The 20,548-nt window shown below is 40.2% G+C and overlaps 1 long non-coding RNA gene across 3 annotated transcripts in view; it reads left to right on the forward strand.

Moving 5' to 3' along the window:
• The window catches only part of LOC113879902, an 18,687-nt gene extending 10,563 nt beyond the window's left edge, over positions 1-8,124 (forward strand). The window contains exons 1-3 of one of the 3 annotated variants that reach the window (XR_003507510.1): positions 2,834-2,903; positions 3,453-3,577; positions 4,471-8,124. This is a non-coding gene — a long non-coding RNA (uncharacterized LOC113879902). Of the gene's footprint in view, positions 1-2,833; positions 2,904-2,926; positions 3,164-3,452; positions 3,578-4,470 lie in introns of those variants that run through there. The other 2 variants (XR_003507512.1, XR_003507511.1) reach the window with 2 other exon arrangements.
• The last annotated feature ends 12,424 nt before the right edge of the window (positions 8,125-20,548 follow it).

Genomic DNA, 20,548 nt, shown 5'->3' on the forward strand with positions numbered 1-20,548 from the left:
CCTCTCTCTTTGTCCGAAGGACTGATCACATGTTGACGGCCGGAATTTACATGGCTCCTCATTCAATAAACTGGCGCCTTCCCTGCATTCCAACATCGGCAGGACAGTGGCGGCACAGGCGCGAACTGACACATTACACACGGCCCAGCTGCCCCGTCCACTCTCCGTGGACCCCTCCTCCTCCTCCGTAGCCTTCTCCATCTCCCTCCAACATGAGCTTTCACTTCTGCAAGACCTAAACATACATGCGCGTTGGATGGTTGCTCCATTCCGAGGGCTTGATTTCACGTGCTTGCATATGCTCCACCTGCATGCAGAATATGAACCCTCCACGAAAGATTAAAAAAATAAATACATAAAGAAAACAAAGCCGGGACAGGATGAAAACCCAAACAAATCCCTTCTACTTCGTCGTCAGCTCCAAAAGAACCGGACATGATCAACATTTCCCATGTCAAAAATCGTGTCGACATCACAACATCCCCTTTTTATGCTGGGGATACATGCCTTACTTTATGAACTGGAACCCTAAGGAAATGTGACCTGTGAAGTAACCAGCGCTGTAATTAGTGAGAACTTCTTCCGTTACCTTTTGTTCAAAAATAGTCCTCTGAGAAGTAAGGTAAACTTCCACAACATCTGACAATAGGGAATGCTTTCTCTTCCTTCAACTATTTTGAGGATAACATACACTTCTTGGCTAAAAGCTTCCATTGAGATGTTGCAGAATTTTTCCAGGAGGGATCTGGTAGTGGGAACAATAGCAGTTTATAGTGGCAGTGTATACAGCAAAATGCATGAAAGGTATATGAAACGATTATCTGGCTTGCAGAACAATCCATTCAGTATAGTTTTCCTATGAAAATATACACTTTACTGATTATGAGGAAACTCATCAGTACTTCCCACCCTATAGAATGTTCTTAAAAATATGGGAAACATTGGAACGGGAAGGCTTTATTGTATTATGAAGTAGTCATTAAACTTTAATCTCTACCACTAGGGGGCAGAATGAAGTTCTTTTCTAAAGGGACGGCTAGGCAATCAACCATCACATCACTGTAGCATTGAAGGCACTTCAAAAAGGCTCAGATGTTTAACTATTGTGCTAGTGATCATACATTCATATTGGGCTGCGGGCCAAAAGAGAGAAGAAAAAAAAAAAAGCCAGAGATTTGCAGCTGAAAAGCTATAAAGTGGTGAATTTTACCTTAGAGCAAAAAACGTCTTCAGTGACAAATTTCAAAGGCCATATGTATGCGATTTTCATGAAAAGCAGACGACCCTAAATTTCTTTGTTTAACTGGAAGCGATCTTCCTCTCAGAACAAGCAGGTTCTTTTCTGCAGTTTCCCTTGTTTATTGTGCTGTTACAAATTTCACTTTCCTTTCTAGTGCTACAATCAGGATTCTAGAAATGCTGTTTAGTGCCAATGGGTGTTTCATTAACACTGCCACCTCCAGCATCTTCAAGGTATCACCTCAGGCACAACATTACTGATGGAGAACGTTTAGTCTTCTGATAAAATAGGGTTTTGTTTTTTTTTTTCCTTTTAAATGAAACCCTCCAACCCAACCTTTATTCTATGGTAAAAGCTCTATGTTCCCATTAGACTTTGCCAATACAGGACATTATGATTCCCCTCCCACCAACCCATGTGGTTTAAATACTGAAAGGGATGAATCATTCGGATCCTGAACATTATTACTCATGAAAATAGAACTTCAATACCTAGGACCTGTTCAGAGCATTTGCTTTTCAGGCCTGAGAGCCAGATATTTGGAAGACACTTGCATATTATACACCAAAACATAATCCATAGCAGGCTTTCTAAGTCAATCAACTCAAGGGATAGATTTGGGGTGATGGACGAGGTCCACCCATCAGCTAGACATTCAGAGAGTCTGCAGATTCCAATTCCAACACCTTTTGTTTCAAAAAAAAAAAAAAAAAAAGCTGATGTAGTTTGATTCCTATTTTCACTAAATTGCGGTCCCAGGAAAGCTGGCAAAGTCCCAAGTGAAGTGTTGGCTTTGGCATTTCCCCTTCCCCCACCTTCTTCCCAAAGCACAAGACACTTTTGTAAATAGAGATAGTGCCGAAAAGAATCACATCTTCCCTTTTACATCAGGAGTGTTACTTGATACGTATCAATATTTCCTGTCAGCTCCAACAAAGCAAAATCTTGGGCCTTCTGGTCTCCTTAGATGGCTAAATATCGTTTGCTTAAGTCAGCGCGTTCCAAACCTTTTATGTGGCCTGACAGTTGATTGGGAGAAGGCCCACTAACTTTCTTCAAGTGTGCAGTCATCCGTTTGGCGGCCGGCTCAGGGGGTTCCACATGAAATCCTCTTTAGATAAATTCATACTTACCCAGAGTGATTAGCCTTACAGCTTGGCTGGCTCACTCATCTTTAAAAGCAGAACATCCGTGATCAGTGTGGGGTCGGAGTTGTCTTCTACACCTTAAATGCCTCTCCTGCAGTCCCCAAAGCTGGTGAAGGAAGATGCAACCATAAAAAAGAGCAAGAAAAAAGAAACTTTTTTTTTTCCCCTGTCCTAAAGATGACAGGCTGAAGTTGACAACCTAATCCTTCAGGCTTGTCTTACTTACTGAAAGGCTCAAGTAATGTCAAAGGAACCATCTGATAACAGTCTTCATGCCAAACCTAACAGCTTTATTGAAACAAGAAACTTTCACATTAAATTTCCATGTGTTTTCTCTCCACACTCCTTAACTTCACTGCCCACCCTCCCTGTGCGTGTGTTTTCTTTTTTTTTTTTTTTTCCTCCAAAGATAAGGCCTCTCTGCTTCAAAAACCAGAGAGAAACTGTTACAGAGGGCCAGCTGGGATGTAGTCAAATTAGTGGATTATTATTACCTTGGGGACGTTGGAAATCAGGTTTGTTATTGGCAGTTCCTGTTTCTGTAAGAGTTGTTAAGAGCTAAAATTTAAAGGGTGTTGGTCAATCAACAGAATGTTATTTTCTTAAGTGGGGAACTGCTATTTGTCATTTTTACTTTGCTGCTGCTGCTGCTGGACGACCTGCACCAGGTTTACCTCTAATTCTAAACTCCCACTTCATTAGAAATAAAGCCAGTCTTCACAGAAACATAAAGGACATTTTTCTTCAAACCAAGACTCGTGAGCTAAAAGAGCAGGTGGGTGGGTTAGGAGTCTTAGTCTAACTAAGACATCTTTTAGAAAATGGTATCGGACTGTTAAGCAGACTTGAAACTATGATAAATACAGACATTGTCATATAAATAAGAGCAGCTTATTCTTTGTGTATTCTTTGGACGTTCTGGAGAGAATGTTTTCAGTAAAATACATATCCTTCTGTGCTTACACTTTGTGACATTCTTGCTGGGACAGTTTTACATTTTGAAGCTAAGGAATTCATTGAAGGATTTTAAAGTCCGTGATTCTTGTTTTTTGTTTTCCTTTCAGTTGAGGATGGTCTTACTTCTCCATGTTCTGAAACCATTTTAAACCAAAACAAAAAACAGACAACCTTGCAGGAAACTCAGAGTAAATAAATAGTCCTTGTCTGTTAAGTGAAATTGTTCCTTAAGGTAAGTTACTTTTCCCAAGGAATTACAGTATATTTCAATATTGAATAGCAGGCGTTTTTCTACCCATCTGAATGATGTTTAGGAAAAAAAAACAGATTTTTGACAATTAGCCTATTGTATAATTTATGTGTTTGATTGAAACAGCAAAGTGTCTTAGTTAAAAATACATATATTTTTAAAAAGATCTCACCTTTTCCTCCAAATACTTTCTAATTTAATTGTGTTTACCCTTGGATCTGCATTATTGGTCAGGTGACTAGACTGATTAAGGACAGACAGGAATACAGATTTCCAGCTAAAGAAACTCTTATCAAAGGGTTAACCAGCTGGTAATCTGAATTACAAATATGTAAGCCCAAAATAGCATTTTTTGTAAGATCTTTCAGTCTTTTCATGACTACTTTTGAAAACTATATTCACAAGTTACATCACCTCTTTAATAAACTCTGCACTGTGAGCTGCAGAACCTTCCAGATATTCTGCCGACTCTGTTATATTTTCCACACTTCTATATTTAAAATAAATTCCCTGCCCACCCACCCCCTCGTTGAATTCAGGGAAACACAAACAACTCATAAGCTTTGCACTGAAATGAGTTTGTTTTGTTTTCATGCCTAGTATTGCTTTTGAAATTGTTCAGCAGTAAAGAATAGAATGCTGGTATTAGCTTCAAACACCGGCTGCAAACATACTGTCTTCCTATTTATTCTAGGTTTTATCTTATTCCAAATCAAGACATGAAATATTTATTTATAATGGGTTTTATGATGAGTTTATTCATATATATGATATGTGAAATACATGTATCAAACAAAGCCATTATAAAAAGGAACTCAAAGTATACAGGAAACTATAAATTCTGACTTTGGTGTTTTGCTGTGTCCATTTTGCAGGTGGAGAGACTGAGACAGGATCCGCCAGAAGATTACACACTATGTACATTAATAGCAAAATCAGCTAGAAGATTGAGAGTTTCTACCATTAGGAAACATACACAAATACCATCACACCCAGAAAAACCCATCGAAGCTGTTTTGTCAAAAGTGTGCCTGAGAGGTAGGGGCTGGAAAAGATAAATGCAAACTGAATCTGGGGGACATCTCCTCCTGAAGAGGAGAAAAAAAAAAAGTTGTGCACAGGAATGTTCCTTTTTAAAAAGAAACCCCTTCGGAGGCACAGAACTTGCCTGCCCGCTCTGAAGAAACAAGGTGGATTATTTCAGCTCTCTGGGGCTTGGAACGTGTGTGTGCAAGAGCACCCTGATAGCTGCAATAATAAACATGTCCAGCTGCAAGAGCTCTGCCTAACAAGCCTGGACAACACAGTCTGAATTCCTTTCCTTTGACCATCTTAGATGTCCCCTGCGAGAGGGGAGTCAGGGAGCCAGCCCTGGAAGGGTCCTCCCAGACCCCCACAGCCCCGCGCCTCCCCAGAAACACGCGCCCTCCCCCCAGCCCGCCTCTCCACTTTTGTTTTATTTACGAATATGTTGCCAGAATTCCAATGAGTTATCTATTCTGTGGCCCCGTCAATTTTCCCACCGAGGCCTTGTCGCCGGCTGACTCAGGGTCCAGTCGCAACAGTGAGAAGAAAAGACCAGAGCAAAAGAATTCTTTTCAACTTTTTTTTTTTTTTTTTTTTTAGGTTTCGCTCATTTCTCTCTCTGCCTGCCCCCAGCCTCCTTGCGCTCCTTTACCCCTTTCTGTTACAAGATCGCTCAAATTGAAGCCCGGGAGGATCCTATAGGGAATGCATAGGATCCCTGGGAGAAAAAAGCCCCAACAAGCTATACACCAGATGTATAATGTTATATGGTCAAACTGGCAAACACAAAAGCCGAAAAACAAAAGGCGTGAATTAGGGAGAGGCATTCAAAGGCGTGTTTTCAAAACAGCCCGGCCAAAAGCCTGGATTCCCCTCCTGAGACTAAATGCTTGAAAGAAAAGGTGCTAAAGAAAGAAAGGAAAAGAAAAAAAAAAAAAAAAAAGCCCATTTTTTCTAATTAGCTGAGGCCTAACAGGCACTGAATTTCGCAACTAGTTTTCATCGAGGGGGTTGTGGCTGGTGAAACTGAAAAAATATGCTTTTGAAACCTGTGATGGAGGCTTTCCATGGACCAAGCCTAGATTCAGTCCTCGGGCTTTTTTTTTTTTCTCCTCCATCCCTGGAGTCTTGGGTCCTGCCTTTGCTTCCTTGGTCCATCCCGTTTTCACACCCTTCCCCCTAAAGTACAAATATTATTTAGGTTTAAAAAGAGAGCTGGGTGGAAAGCTACAATATGCCCCCGCCCCCTCCTTTCTGTCTCATAGGCAGGGGGTTTTTCCAGGCCAGCAGCAGCCCTCTGAGTCGCTATGAATCTCATTCCAAACCACCACTAGTAGCCAAGGGGGGAAAGGTGTCCGTGCAGACTGAGGGTGTGTGTGTCTGTGTGTTTTCTGTAAATGCTGGGATTAAGATGAAAAACTCTCCACCACTGTGAATTTAGACATTTAGAGGATGATTTCTAGCTGTGAGGTTTTTTTGTGCGTTTTTTTTTTTTTTTTCCCGGTGCAACGGGGCAGCGTTCAAGATAGCAAGGTGGATTCCCCAGCCTTGCAAAAGGACACAGGCAGACAATTTGAATTTTTAAAACCTTCTGACTGAAAGGGGACACAACAGTGTCATGGCCAGAGACTGATCCGTCTTCAGCTGCCTGACAAATTATGAACTTGCATTCTTCAATGTCATTTCTAATAAGAAAACAAAACAGAACTCGTGGGCGAGAGTTGGTGGGCAGCCCGAGTTTTGCAGGGAGGCAACTTTAATTGCCACACTGTCTGGCTTGGATGCCTGTGGTCGTGCGTGGTGTGTTTTAATAACAAACACTTGTTCTAATGAATTAGCCTTATTAGGGGCTCCTCATATTCTTTCATAAAGAGCAGAGCTATTCTGAACTTCTGAATGCAACAGTCTCTTGATATTCTCACACCGAAGGCTCTATGTGGGATTGCATTTCTACCCTTGTATATTCATAAGGCTCATATACGTATATATGTATTTTTCTCTGGCAGAAGAGTGAGCAGCAGAAAGTTAAGAAAAGTATTGGGTTTGCAGGTATGGGCCATCCATCCAGGAACATCAAAAATGCTTACAACATTACTATGCTGAAAATGCATTTGCATTTCCAACTGAACAATCCGGATTTTAGTCACCTCCTGCATATTTTTTGGATACACTTGTGGCATTGGATAAAACAGATTCATTAGCTTTGATTAACCTTCTTTAACTAGAGTTAAAAACCTGCTGTAGGCAGCTCAGCTACCAATGCAGCTTTAAGATACTTTATCATGTTTAAGACCCAATTACTGTTGCACTGCATACGAATAAAACATCACAATAAAATGTGGAACAAACAGCCATTCTAACATGCACAGCAAATAATCATTAATTTATAACAGCAACCTTCCCATTTCTATGGTTCTTCTGATGGCTGCACTTAATTCAGATGGAATACTCTGGAATCTGATGCTGGGAGAAGAAACTAGTTCCCCTCTCTCATTGATGCTGACTTTTTTTTTTTTCCTGTCTTACAGCTTGAATTTGAAGTCTCAGAAGACTCTTTTAAAGAGTAGAAAATACGAATAAAATAGAAAACGTGGAGCTAAAGTTAAAACGGATTCTTTAGAACTAGGTCTGTATGAGAGAGAGAGAGAGAGGATTTAAGTGTGATGGGACTTAAAACAGTTTGTCAATAATTGGAAACTTAAATATTAAATGTTAGGAATTTTAAATATGAAACACAGGCGGGTAAAATCAGCATTGAGCTCATTAAAAGTTACTTCTATAGGATCTGTAAATTTTTTAAGAGCAACAGCAAGGTCCATGTGCTGTGTTTTGTGTAGGAAGAAGCAGAGCGAGGGAATAACTCCAGCACGCCGTGGGTTAATTTTGGACAGGATTTGACTGAACCAGGAATAATGAACAGTGAGATACTGCAGCTTTCAGGCAAAACAGAGTAACAACAATTAAAAAAGAGAGCGAGGGAATAAAGGGGGAAACAATCTCCAGTCAGTTAACTAACAAGAGCAGTCCAGTGTTGGACACAGATAAAACAGGGGCCACCAGGAACGCTGCTGTTACCGCTGCTTGCTTTATGCCTAGGTGCGGAAAGCCTGCAACATTTGTGAGCCAACTGTCTGTGGATTTCTTCTCATCTGCTTTAAAATATTTGGTTTTGCCGTATTTCCATAATAACCACAACCACACTCTCCCCTCCGAAAAGCCCCCACAACAACAGATGTGTGTTCTAAGAGGAAATGGAGACACTGATATAATCAGACACTAGTTAGAATGCTTTCATACTAAATTCTCCAGCAAATTCCCAACAACAAAAAACTCTCCACCACTGATGGAATTAATCTAAGATCCTTGATTATTTGAAGTTCTAGAAGTTTGCATTTTGCATTTTGTTTGTGAATGTATAGGGCTTTATTTATCAAACTGCCGCGTAATTTTCCCTTCAGTTTGAGGCTGTGATTGTGAAACAAATAAATTGAAACCTACCAGTCTGTTCTCTCCAAATTTAGTTCCATTATCACTTTAAGAATGCACGCTACTTAATGATACAAAAGGGGTGTACTTAGCTGTTTATTTAGTTGCTAACTCAGCAATATGTTGGTTCTTTTATTGTTGTGTGTGTGTGTGCCTGTGAATTATATGGTAGCAATATATCTTCCAAGTATTTAAGATTTTGTATTTTAAAGTGAGAAGATAAGAATGAGGTTTTGCAACGACTTAAATAAAATAAGACATTTTAGATAAGGGCACACTTGAAAATAAATTGGGATGGGATAGTAGTGGTTTGGGAAATACCATATTTTATCAGTATTATACCTCTTTTATGGGCTTCCCTAATGGCTCAAACAGTAAAGAATCTTCCTGCAATGTGGGAGACCTGGGTTTGATCCCTGGGCTGGGAAGATCCCCTGGAGAAGGGAATGACTACCCATTCCAGTACTCTCGCCTGGAGAATTCCACCGACAGAAGAGCCTGGTGGGCTATAGTCCATGGGGTGGCAAAGAGTTGGACACAACTGAGTAACTAAACACACACACATACCTCTTCTATAGCTATGTCTTTCTGGTATGTGTCAATATGCACTTAAAGTATATGTGTGTCCCACATAGTATCAGATACTCTGGAACATAAAAGAACAAGAAATGCATTTGACTGCTTCGAGCAGTAAATGTTTTGGCCACAGTGCGGTAGCCCCTCTTTGACTTGAATAGTTGTCAGTCTTCTTCCTCTGAACATACTCTTAGAACATGCCCACTTCACTAAACTGTAGTTGGGGGAGGAAAGAAGAATTGAGTTAAAAAAAAAAAAAAACCCATGGTGAGGATCCCCTTGGTTTCCTGCCTCTATATCTTTCTAACCTTAGAAGCTGGAACCACTTAATCCCAACCTACAGGTCCAGCCAGGCCTGAGATGACTCTGGAAATTATCCCATTACCCTGGGCTGGGGGAATTCAGGGAGCCATAGACGAGAAGTTCATTAGCCAACATGAGGTCCCCTTGGCTGCCGGACAAAATCTATTCCCCATTTCTAGAGGCCAGACTCCAGGCCTCTTGCACAGGACAAGCCTTGAACTGTCAGTCTCTTCAATGTACTTCCTCCTGCCTAGGAGTCCAATTTCAACTCATTGCCTTTCTCACTTCATGGTACGCCCACTTGGTATGCCATAGAATAAATTCTCCTGGAGTCTGGCAAGCTTTTTCATAACTCTTGTGCTCCCGACTAGGGCTCCCATTGGCTTTGCTGTGCTTACCAGATGCTGTTTGCTCTCTGTCTTAGACATTTCTCCACACCCAATGCAAGACCTTCATGAAGCCCTACTGTGCCTTACTGCTTTGACAGGCTCCAGTCAAATACTCCTGGGCCTTTCTAGAGGTCTAAACTTTTTAGAGGTGTGTTTCTTCCCCAGATCAGCATCTGGTACTCTGTCAGAATGCCAGGCTCTGGCCAATTCTGCTTTGACTGGTGTCTCTCCTAACTTTTGAAACTGGGGAGAGGTTAGAATTCCTAGCACAGAACACAAAGAAAATGAAAAGATAGCAACAGGAATCTTCCCAAGTCATCATTACATGGCTCCCTTGTCCTAATTACCTTCAAATATCTGAATATCTTCTAGATTCTTGATCCCTTTGTAATTGTCCAGTATCCACTTTCAACACTAGTTACTGTGTCCACCAACACTATTGAAATTTTGTGTCCAGCATTCCAATATAACCTAAATCCAGCAGAAAATATTTACAACCTGTGGATTCAAAGAAGGAACATCAATGCAGCTTATGCAATGTCAGTAGCCATCTGTAGCCATCAGTGAGAAAGGTTGGCAGGTTAATTTCAAAAGGAGGCAGCCACTTAAGTCTGGGAATTGACAGTTATCAGGAGAGGGGAGAAGACCATCTTTGTATAATCAAAGAAATAAAACTCAACAGCATGTGCCCATGAAACAGACCATACTGGGTTCTTAAACCACTACCTCCTCGTTCTTAATGTGGAACAGACCACGAACCTTAGGAAGCAAGTGGTGACTTTATAAGGCCCAAGAAGACGGTATGTTTCTACCTGCCAGAATAATTCCCTCCTAAAAATTACCATTTGATACATCCTCTTGGATAACTGTCAGTCGAGTAAGAATGGGAAAGGTGTTTTGAATAGAATAGCATCTCCTTGCAAGTTTTTCTCTTGAGACTCTTAAGTCAATGGTTCTTAAGCCTGATTACAATTAAAATCACTTGGGAAAGTTTAAAACAAACAAACAAATCCATAGTTGTCCAAGTCCTACTCACTGAAAGATTGGTTGGGTTCTATTGGTGTACAGTTGGGATAGGCATGGACATTTGATTTAGAAAAGTTCAGGGCTTCTTCACATTTCTACAAGATTGAGAGCAGTACTTTACATCTTTGGATGGCTGTATTCGAGTACAACTTTTGCTCTGCTGAACAATGTAAAACCCAAAAGAATTGTCTACTTTCATTACCACCTGAACTCAGTTTTCCATGCTTCGAAGATCACTGCCTTCCTCTCCAGGCAGCTGACAGAAGACATCATAGTCTTACCAACCTACACACCCTTCTCTGGGGACCTACACTGTATAATTAAGGCATAAGTTGCCTGCAATGCAGAACACCTGGGTTCAATACCTGCATCAGGAAGATCCCCCGGAGAAGGGAATGGCAACCCACTCCAGTAATCTTACCTGGAGAATCCCATGGACAGAGGAGCCTGGTGGGCTATCTAGTTCATGGGATTGCAAAGAGTCGGACATGACTGAGCAGCTAGCAGCAAAACACAAATGACTTTCTTGGTCTTTAAAGCAATGGACCCTTTTCTTAAATCCCAGCTAACCTTTGCCTAACCACCTCCATGGTGTATCCAGTCCTGGACCACCAGACCCTGATTTGTTCATGAAGCACAGCAACTCACCCTACCCCCCTCCTGTTACTGTCCTGCCTTCTTCTATTCCTGGAGAAGCTGCAGAAATATTCTGCTGTTAATACTGATAGTGACTGGGCCCAGAGTCAGAGTTTAGGCAAAGTTTTCAGTTCATTTCAAGCTTTAGAAACTGCTTCTTCTGCCAGAATCCTCATTTTTCTTTCTCAGTTACAACATCCCTTTGCAGGGATGGCTTTTTCTTCTGCTCTGCTACCAGATTCAGCCCCAGTCTTGACTCACAGGACTTGATAAGCCAGAAAGCCAAAAAAAAAAAAAGAAGAAGAAGGCTTATTATTCATTAGTAAGCCCTAGATAGGAAAATGAAATCCACCAAGAATAAACAAATTTTCCACTAATTAGCTCTTTACTGCCCCCTCTCCCCAAGTCATCTCCTAATAGGAAGGGCAGGCAGCCCGCTGCTGCCAGCTCACTGAGTCTTCCGATCTATAAGAACCGGAGATTTCTTATAAATTCCTGGGCTCTGACAATATCTAATAGTGACACGGCAACTTGCAGTTTAGATAACACTTTTACATGCATTATCTCATTTAATCTTCACAGGGAAGTGGCTGACTCACACATATAAAAATAAAAAGAGTGCACACCACTTAACACTTACATAGCATTGTTGAGAGAATGAAATAAGGTGACACTCAGTCAGGTACCACACAGATATTCTGTAGATATATTTTCCTCCCTCCCCAGGATGTGTCCATTGCTTATACCATACTAACATGCACAAGGTGGTTACCATATTTTTTTCCTCTCTTTTGGCATAAATATTGTACAAAGTAGGAAGATGGGCTGATGCGACAATCATGATCTCTCCTAGTTTTTGCTAAGATTCTTTATCAATTACCTAAGCATATATTAGGATGTTTCTAAATTATTTTTTTCTGGGAAAGTGCATATTTTTAACTATATCACTGATCAAAAAAAAACGAACCTAAAAATGTAATTTGATGTTAGACTTCAGTGCGAGCTTGCATTCAAAGATTCTTACCTTTTGTTTCAAGTTTTCAAATAAGTTTCTTGAGCTGGTACACAATCGCTGCTCTATTTCTAGATGTAAAGAGAGTGCCTTTAAGGTAATGTGTGTTAGTTGCTCAGTCGTGTCCTAGTCTTTTCAACCCCTGGAATATTGCTTGCTAGGCTCCATCTCCATGGGATTCTCCAGGCACAAATACTGGAGTGGGTAGCCATTCCCTTCTCCAGGGGATCTTTCCAACCCAGGAATCAAACCCAGGTTTCCTGTACTGCAGGTGGATTCTTTATTGTGTGAACTACCAGGGAAAGCTACCTGTAAGGTAACCTGTGACCTATTGCTATTTTTTTTTCTGGAAGGTGTTATGAGATTACATGGCTTCATTAAGGTTTCTATAATTTCTTAGGCTTGATGGCTCTTTTACAAAGATGAATAGAGCTTCAGATTGGTCAACCAAAATTATGAAAATCATAACTGCTTATGATATGTGGAAATCCATTCACAATGAATATATGAAATCCCAATATGAAAGTTAGCAATTCATCATATCACCCAGGGGTCATATCAGAGACGGGTCCGTCCTCACTCCTGAAAGTTTAAAGTACCAGACTCTTTACTAATTGTAGGCAATTAATAACATTGGTGTTAACCATTCACTCATTTATTCAATAAATATGAAAGCTGCAACCATTTTGAGCCCTGAGTTCTGTGCACTGTGGGCTCAGCAGGGAACAAACCATGAGTTTCCACGAATTTCCAAATTGAACCATCGGGCGTCCCTATTTTAAGACCTGGGGCTGGTTAAATTATGTAGTTGAGAAAAATGATTCATGATTTTCTGATAATATCTAAACTCATGGTGCTGATATGTTTTAGACAAATGACAGTAAAAATGAATCAAATGAAAACTTTGTACCTTGGAAATTCCATTGCCATTACTGATGGTCATTGGTGGAATCTGCATACGAATACAGTTGTCTACAGATCCCTGAGGCAGAACCAACATATGCACACGATGGAGAAAAGCCATGAAGATTCTGTTTGATTTCCTTTGGTGCTTATGGTGAAGCATCAAGGTTATAAAAGCTTCAGATGATATCCCCTCTTCTATTTCATCCCCTAATGTTTTTGTGAAACGACCTTAAACCTTTGACTTGGCTTAACATAAGGAGATTTCTGGTTTTATTTTTGCTTATTCTTTTAAAATAAGTCTAGCTTTGATCCAGTCAATAAAAGTCAGCTACAGAGCAGATAAAAATAAGTGTCTGAAGGTATGGCATGTTTCTCAGACTCTGGAAGTAACTTGAATTAGATTCAAGAAGGCAATGTACTCTTTCTTGTCCTGATATAAACCAACAAATAAACAATTTGAAAAGCCCATTTCTACAGACATGAGACATCTGGATACTCTAAAAAGGAAGCCACATTCTTGGCAGCGTGTTCAAACTTGGGATCCAACTCTTCTGAAGTTCACACATCACCATTGTGACAAAGTGCTCTCCCGTCATGATGTGTCTCCATAATGTCATGTCAACGTTGTCCGTTCTGCAGAACATCTCGTTTAAAAGTTGACGACCTAAGGGGAAATGTAGTTTTATCCCATAAGGCCCCAGAATTTGATCCTATTTGTTCATCATGCACAGAAGGTACTCTATGTAATATGCAGTTCATGATGAGAATGCTTGAAAAGGTCATTGGCTTAGTTCAAATAAACAAAACACATTCTCTATAACTTTCTGGCATGCTAGTCAGAGATTTAGAGCAGTGAGAACACTGTCGAGTGTAATGAAAAAATCAGAAGGCCAGTTTGGTTTGGTTTAGGGTAAGACTATTTTTAGTATCCTAAAAAATTTCTGGAAAGAAGGGAGTGATGTGTAAAATAAAATAAATAAAAATTGGCCATGATATCCACTTTTCAAATAGGCAGTGATTAATTATTTTAAGTGAGAGTCACCTTTAAGTCAGTTGTATCCTTTTCAGGTCTAATTGGTAGAAACCGTTGTCAACCTGAGAACTTGGCGCTGCTCTTCTTAATGCAAAGCTTTCCATCACTTCAGACTTGATGGCAGCAGAAGAGAAGAGGTTTTTCATACTTTAGAGAAATTTCCCAGTGTCTCATGCTGAGAGAAGGAAAGTAGTTATAAAAATATGTAAGAAGATTTCTTATTTTAAAAACTCTTAAAATATGTATTTAAGACATTTGTATTTTACATTTTTGAAAGACCTACTATATGCTCAGGTCTTTATATATATTTTTAATTTAGTCATCCCAATGATACTACAGCTATGCCAAATATAGTATAAAGCACTGTATTTATGAGAAAAGCTGAGTTGCAAGAATTAAATAAGTTCTCCAAAGTCAGAATTAAGCCCCAGAACAGCCTTTTTTCCCCCAAAGCTCAGTTTTTCAACTACCCATAATGCCTTTTAATAAGGAATGAAAGCAAGTGTGTCCCAAGATGCCCCAGAAGAATTTCATGTCTTGTAACTGACAGCCAACTGAATGGTGACATTAAATTATTTTTCAAATATGGCTTCACAGTGCTGAGTTCATGGACTCTGAAAAGAAATCAGGTGTGTAAGGAAATACTGGGCATGTTTGCAGTGTGCTTTAGCTAAAGAGCACCTTGAAAAAACTGACAGTCTTTCAAGGCCAACTGCTAGATTTATGGGGGAAAGCTTACCTAACGAACTTGTGAAAGTTCCCTAAAGATCTTATAGCATGCTTGGCCAAGAAACACACAGCTTTCTGTACCCCCATCAAAGAAAAGCATTTGATAAGACTTCATATCAAACTGTCCTGTTTTCTGTGAGAAGTCAGGCTGTGGTGAGCCTTGGAGATCACAGCAGGACTCAGAAGGAGCCACCATGAGGTGTCTCCTCCAGGGTGGAAGAATCTTCCAGCAGGGCAGAGAGGGACTGCTTTCCAAAGCTCTCCTGTATACGTTAGTAGTCAAGGACTTGGGGAACAAAAATGCCAAGATGAAGAGTTCAAGGGTAAGAAGAAAAACCCAGCAGTTACATTAGAAGTTCAAACCTCTCCGTATTCATGATTTTGTCTGTTGTTGCAAATGGTGCCATGGGTGTGACGTGAATCACAACTTCCCCTGGGGGTGCACCAAGCCTCCTCAAATGACTATGAGCATATAATGGAAATGGAAAACAAATGAAACAAAACAGAAAACTCTCCAGAATTCTGCTGATTACAGACTAGACAAAACATAGAGTGAAATGCCAACTTAGAGGTTTAAAAAGAGTAAGTGGTGCTTTCCTAACCTATCAGTTCAGTTCAGTCACTCAGTCGGGTCCGACTCATCGAAACCTCATGGACTGCAGCATACCAGGCCTTCATGTCCATCACCAACTCCTGGAGCTTGCTCAGACTCATGTCCATCGAGTCCGTGATACCATCCAACCATCTCATCCTCTGTCGTCCCCTTCTCCTCCTGCCTTCAATCTTTCCCATCATCAGGGTCTTTTCCAATGAGTCAGTTCTTCATATCAAGTGGCCAACGTATTGGAGTTTCAGCTTCAGCATCAGTCCTTCCAATGAATATTCAGGACTGATTTCCTGTAGGATTGACTGGTTTGATCTCCTTGCAGTCTGAGGGACTTTTAAGTCACATATGGAATAAAAATATTTTAAATGTAAATAGTGAATGTTGATCTCCATTGTATTAATTGGGCTTAACCAAAGATTTCACCCGTATTATATGTTGGGGAAAAACAAACAAAACACCAACAACAATGAGGATTTTACAAAAGAAAGAAAGAAACTAGAAACACACAGTAGAACACACATACCCATCTCAAGTAAGATAATACTAAAAGTTTGGGGTAATGTAATTATACTTTACAAAAACTGTTAATGCAATACCCTTATTAGGGCTTCCCTTGTGGCTCAACAGGTAAAGAATCCACCTGCAATATAGGAGACCTGAGTTTGATCCCTAGGTTGGGAAGATCTCCTGGAGAAGGGAAAGGCTAGCCACTCTAATATTCTGGCCTGGAGAATTCCATGGACTGTATAGTCCATGCAGTCACAAAGAGTTGGACATGACTGAGTGACTTTCACTTTCAATAGCCTATTAATTTCAGAATATGAAGTTGATCTCATATGTTGAATAACTTAGAGCTTATTTTTTACCCCTTTCAGTTAATGGCAACTTGAAACATACTTGGCTGTGTATAAGATACACATGATGTAGGGAATTCCCTGGAGGTCCAGTGGTTAAGACTTGATATTTTCACTGCTGTGTTTCTGCTGTCCTATGCTCAGTCATGTCAGACTCTTTGCAACCCTATGGACAGTAGCCCCCTAAGATCCCCACAAGCTTAGTGGTGCCACCAAAAAAGGCAACAAATAAATACACATGACATTGATCAGACTATACTTATATATAGTCACCCATATGCATGTATCATCATACACAAGCATATATTTACATGTTTACATCGATAATGCAATTTATAATATGTTGTCACACTTCTGGTCCCAACGAGCCTCTCATAAAACATATGAAATGCTTATTCTCTGACTTCTCTAGGCAGATTCCAAAAATATACTATTTCCAGAATGCTAAGTTCATATCTCAGTTAAAAATCTTAGGAGGTTTCTGAAATGAATCATATACATGTCAGAAACTCTATCGTCACCATGCTTGTCTGCCTGGGTCATGCCTGCTCCATACAGACTCCTGGGTTCTGCTAGAGAGATCCCAAGATAGTGAATTTGCAGTTAGAGAACATGAAGATTTACAAGTATGTGTGATCAGCTCTGGGATTTCTTTGGAAAGAATGATGCTAAAGCTGAAACTCCAGTACTTTGGCCACCTCATGCAAAGAACTGACTCATTGGAAAAGACTCTGATGCTGGGAGGGATTGGGGGCAGGAGGAGAAGGGGACGACAGAGGAGGAAATGGCTGGATGGCATCACTGACTCGATGGACGTGAGTCTGAGTGAACTCTGGGGGCTGGTGATGCACAGGGAGGCCTGGCGTGCTTGGATTCATGGGGTCGCAAAGAGTCGGACACGACTGAGCGACTGAACTGAACTGAACTGAACTGAGCGATACCGACACACCTGATACCCATCCTTGAATCCAGGGAACACTGTGCAGGCTGTGCCATCTCTAGCACCTTAAGCATCATGTACCTCCCTGAACCCCCTGCAAGGTTGGCTGAGTAGCCATATACATAGGGCACTCTAAAACCGGCAGCTAGGGTATGGCAGGTTCAGAACTGAGGTTTGCTTTGTGTTCTCAGGGTTAGGAGAATAAATCCTTCCTTTTACTCAGTGAAGATTTCCAATCTGCCCTCGATTCTTGTGTTCAGGTACTTGAATTGGGGATGGGATAAGGTAGAGGGACACGAAAACAATCTAACTATGTGATTTCACGTTGGCATTTTCATTTAAGGCCTGCTTGTTGAGCCTGAATTATGTTGCCCCAAAGAAAGAGATTAAATTCAATGAGCATTTACTGCTGATCACCTACTATGTTCAAGGAGCAGCTGCAAAAAAAGAGTATTGCAAACTGCTCTTCCTGTTTATTGGTTGAAGGGCTGGATACATCCTATTTTCTGAACTTCTACTTTAAATTAAACTACAATGCCAAGGAAAGAGAAATCAACTCCAAGTTTATGGCACATGTTTTCAAACTCAGGACATGTGAAAGCCCAGAGGAGAACGTCTTAATATACCTTTTGGAACTGATCAGACTTTCTGTTCTTGTGAACCAATTAAATTTTCTTTCTGTGATCTACATGATGCTGAATGTGTACATTTTATCAATTGCAGCTAATTCATATTGATCCCCCAAATTTCAGTTGATTTGACTTGCCACACTTCATCTTTACCACCAAGACAAATAGCATGAGCCTAGCAGTGCCACCCCTGTTTTGCCCTGATGAGAGGACACCCACATTTTCCAGAAAATCAGACTCACTATATTTTCAGTCTTGCTCCATTTCATCTCCAGTTGTGGAGACCCAGCCTTAAGGTACCTAACCCAACTGAGGTGTGATTTCCCTCCCAATAGAACTCAGTACTTTAAATAACTATAAAGAACTGGGAAAAGTGTGATTCTTGTTTTTACATCCAGAAAGAAAAAAATAAGACAGTGGAGGTGCTTTTCAAATCACTTCTAAAATTGGAAGATCAGTTGAACAATGTGTAATTTCTCCTTCTACTCACTATCTGAAAGAATGAATCAATTATATATTAACACAGATCCTGAAGACTGCTTTATAAAAATGATTGTGAACTTTAGAAGGTAGGCATGCTCAACGAGTATTTATACTTTAAAGTTCTTATTTGGACACCATCCATTTAATTTTTAATAATCTAAAACATTTAACTTAAACTTCATTTCTCATTGCTGCTCAAACCAGAAGAATCAAAAATACCATGAAGGCACATGAAATTTCCAGCTCACATTTCCAATCTCCAGAGGTTTAAAAAACTTCATCTATCTATTTGAATGTCTTGGTCATGATCCAAAGTGACTTTGAACTTTAGATATTTGAGAGTGACCCACCACTGTTTTAAGTCCAAATTGGCCACAGAGAACCCAATGGACCATTACTTCATTGTTTATTCTTGTAAATTATAAATATTTTTAAAATCCCAAGTTCTGAAGTTAGAAAGGATATTTTATATCTGTCAGCCACTGTCACTTTTTTTTTCTCTCCTGTTTTGGGTGTTGGCCATGTATCTAAGAGTTGAGTTGGTAAAATAATCAGTAGTATTGACAGGATGATGTGCTCTTGTCTTAAAACACATTTCTCAGCCCTTTCAGCTCTCAGGAGACAATGGGAAATGTACTTAGCAAAACTCTATTCTTAAAGATCTCATCGTTATAAATATTTATAGCTTAAGTCAAATCATGTCTCTATACACCCAGTGAAATAAAACATTACTTTCTCAAAGTATGATAGAAAGGTTATATATCATATACATGTCTTCCTCTCTTTCTCTTATAATATTGTTGGTATACCATAACAATATATTGTGCATAATCCCATGTGTGTTTGTATATATATATATATATATATACACATACATACATTGTATGCAAGGATACTATGGAAGGAGGAGAAATGTCACAGTTGTAAAAACAGCTCACACAGATTAAGCATAAAAGTATGCTCAAGCTGTAGTCCCTTTGCTTCTTTCTCATCGTCATCTACATTGCCACACCTTTCCTTTTTCAAGGTTACACCTTTCCCGCTCTTTTGCGTGCGTGTGTGCTAAGTCACTCCAGACATGTCCGACTCTTTGAAACCCTATGAACTGTAGCCCTTCAGGCTCCTGTCCATGGGATTCTCCAGGCAAGAATACTGGAGTGGACTGCCATGCCCTCCTCCACAGGATCTTCCTGACTCAGGGATCAAATCCGCTTCTCTTCTGTCTCCTACATTGGCAGGCTAATTCTTTACCACTAGTGCGATCTTTCTGACAATCCAAACATGGAATTCCGTCTTTTCAATAACAGCCTGTAAGGGTTAGAACCATGCCTTGCTGGTTATTCCATTTATAAATGTCTTTTTCATTAGTATTTTTTGTATAATGATAATAGTTACACCCAATCAATTAAGCACACTAAGCCCTTGGACAAACATTATCCCATAGATTTCCATAACTGCTGTGTGAAATACCTCAAGCAGGTAGTACTGTCTCCACTGTTTAGCTAAGAACATAGTGGCCTCGGAGAGGTTGGAACAAAGTTCCATAACGAATGTGTGAAGCTCAAGAATCCAAGCCAGGTGTGTGGATCCAGCTGAGAGCTCTTGCCGGTCCCCTCTCATGAGCCGTGGCAGGAATGTGAGAATGCAGGAGGGATTCGGTACACTTGGGATGATTGCTTGCCCCAGTGAACAAACACAGTTTTAAGTGCTTGAGTCATTGAAAGTGTATGCATTTCCCAAAGCATAAACTTACTTAGGGGCTTGCGTGTTGTCCAGAATAAGAAAGAAATCGAACAAGTAAGTATAAAATTACAACACATCCGTCCTGGTTTTCTGCAGTTCCTCAGTGATCCATGTTCTTTGACTTTCCTATATGCTACTGTAAAGCAGAGAGAAACTTTCTTCTTATACCAGAGGTACCAAGGATAAAAGTCACAGGAAACAAAACAGTCTTCAGGAGAGTCAAGCTTGGACCAAGAAAGAGGGCGTTGAAAGTGGGAAAAGGAAATTCTACTTCACCTGTATGTCAGGTATGCAAAGTCCTCAACCTAGAAGGATAGAACTTATCGCTGCTCAGGCTTGAAGAACACACCACCTTTACATTATTTCCAGTCCAAAATACACTAAGCACAGCATGCATGATCATAAATCTATAACAAAAGAAAGAACAAGACCTAAGTAGTTTCCAGGCCACCTCTTGTCAGATTCACCAGGGAAGGAACAGCGGAAGTGACTGTTGCCTTCGCCTTGTTGATGAAAGACCACAGGGTCGACCTGGATACTTTAAAACAAGCAAGTTCTATTCCAACAGAAACAAA

This window comes from Bos indicus x Bos taurus, chromosome 21 (assembly GCF_003369695.1).
Source record: "Bos indicus x Bos taurus breed Angus x Brahman F1 hybrid chromosome 21, Bos_hybrid_MaternalHap_v2.0, whole genome shotgun sequence".
NCBI classification, from domain to species: Eukaryota; Metazoa; Chordata; class Mammalia; order Artiodactyla; family Bovidae; genus Bos; species Bos indicus x Bos taurus.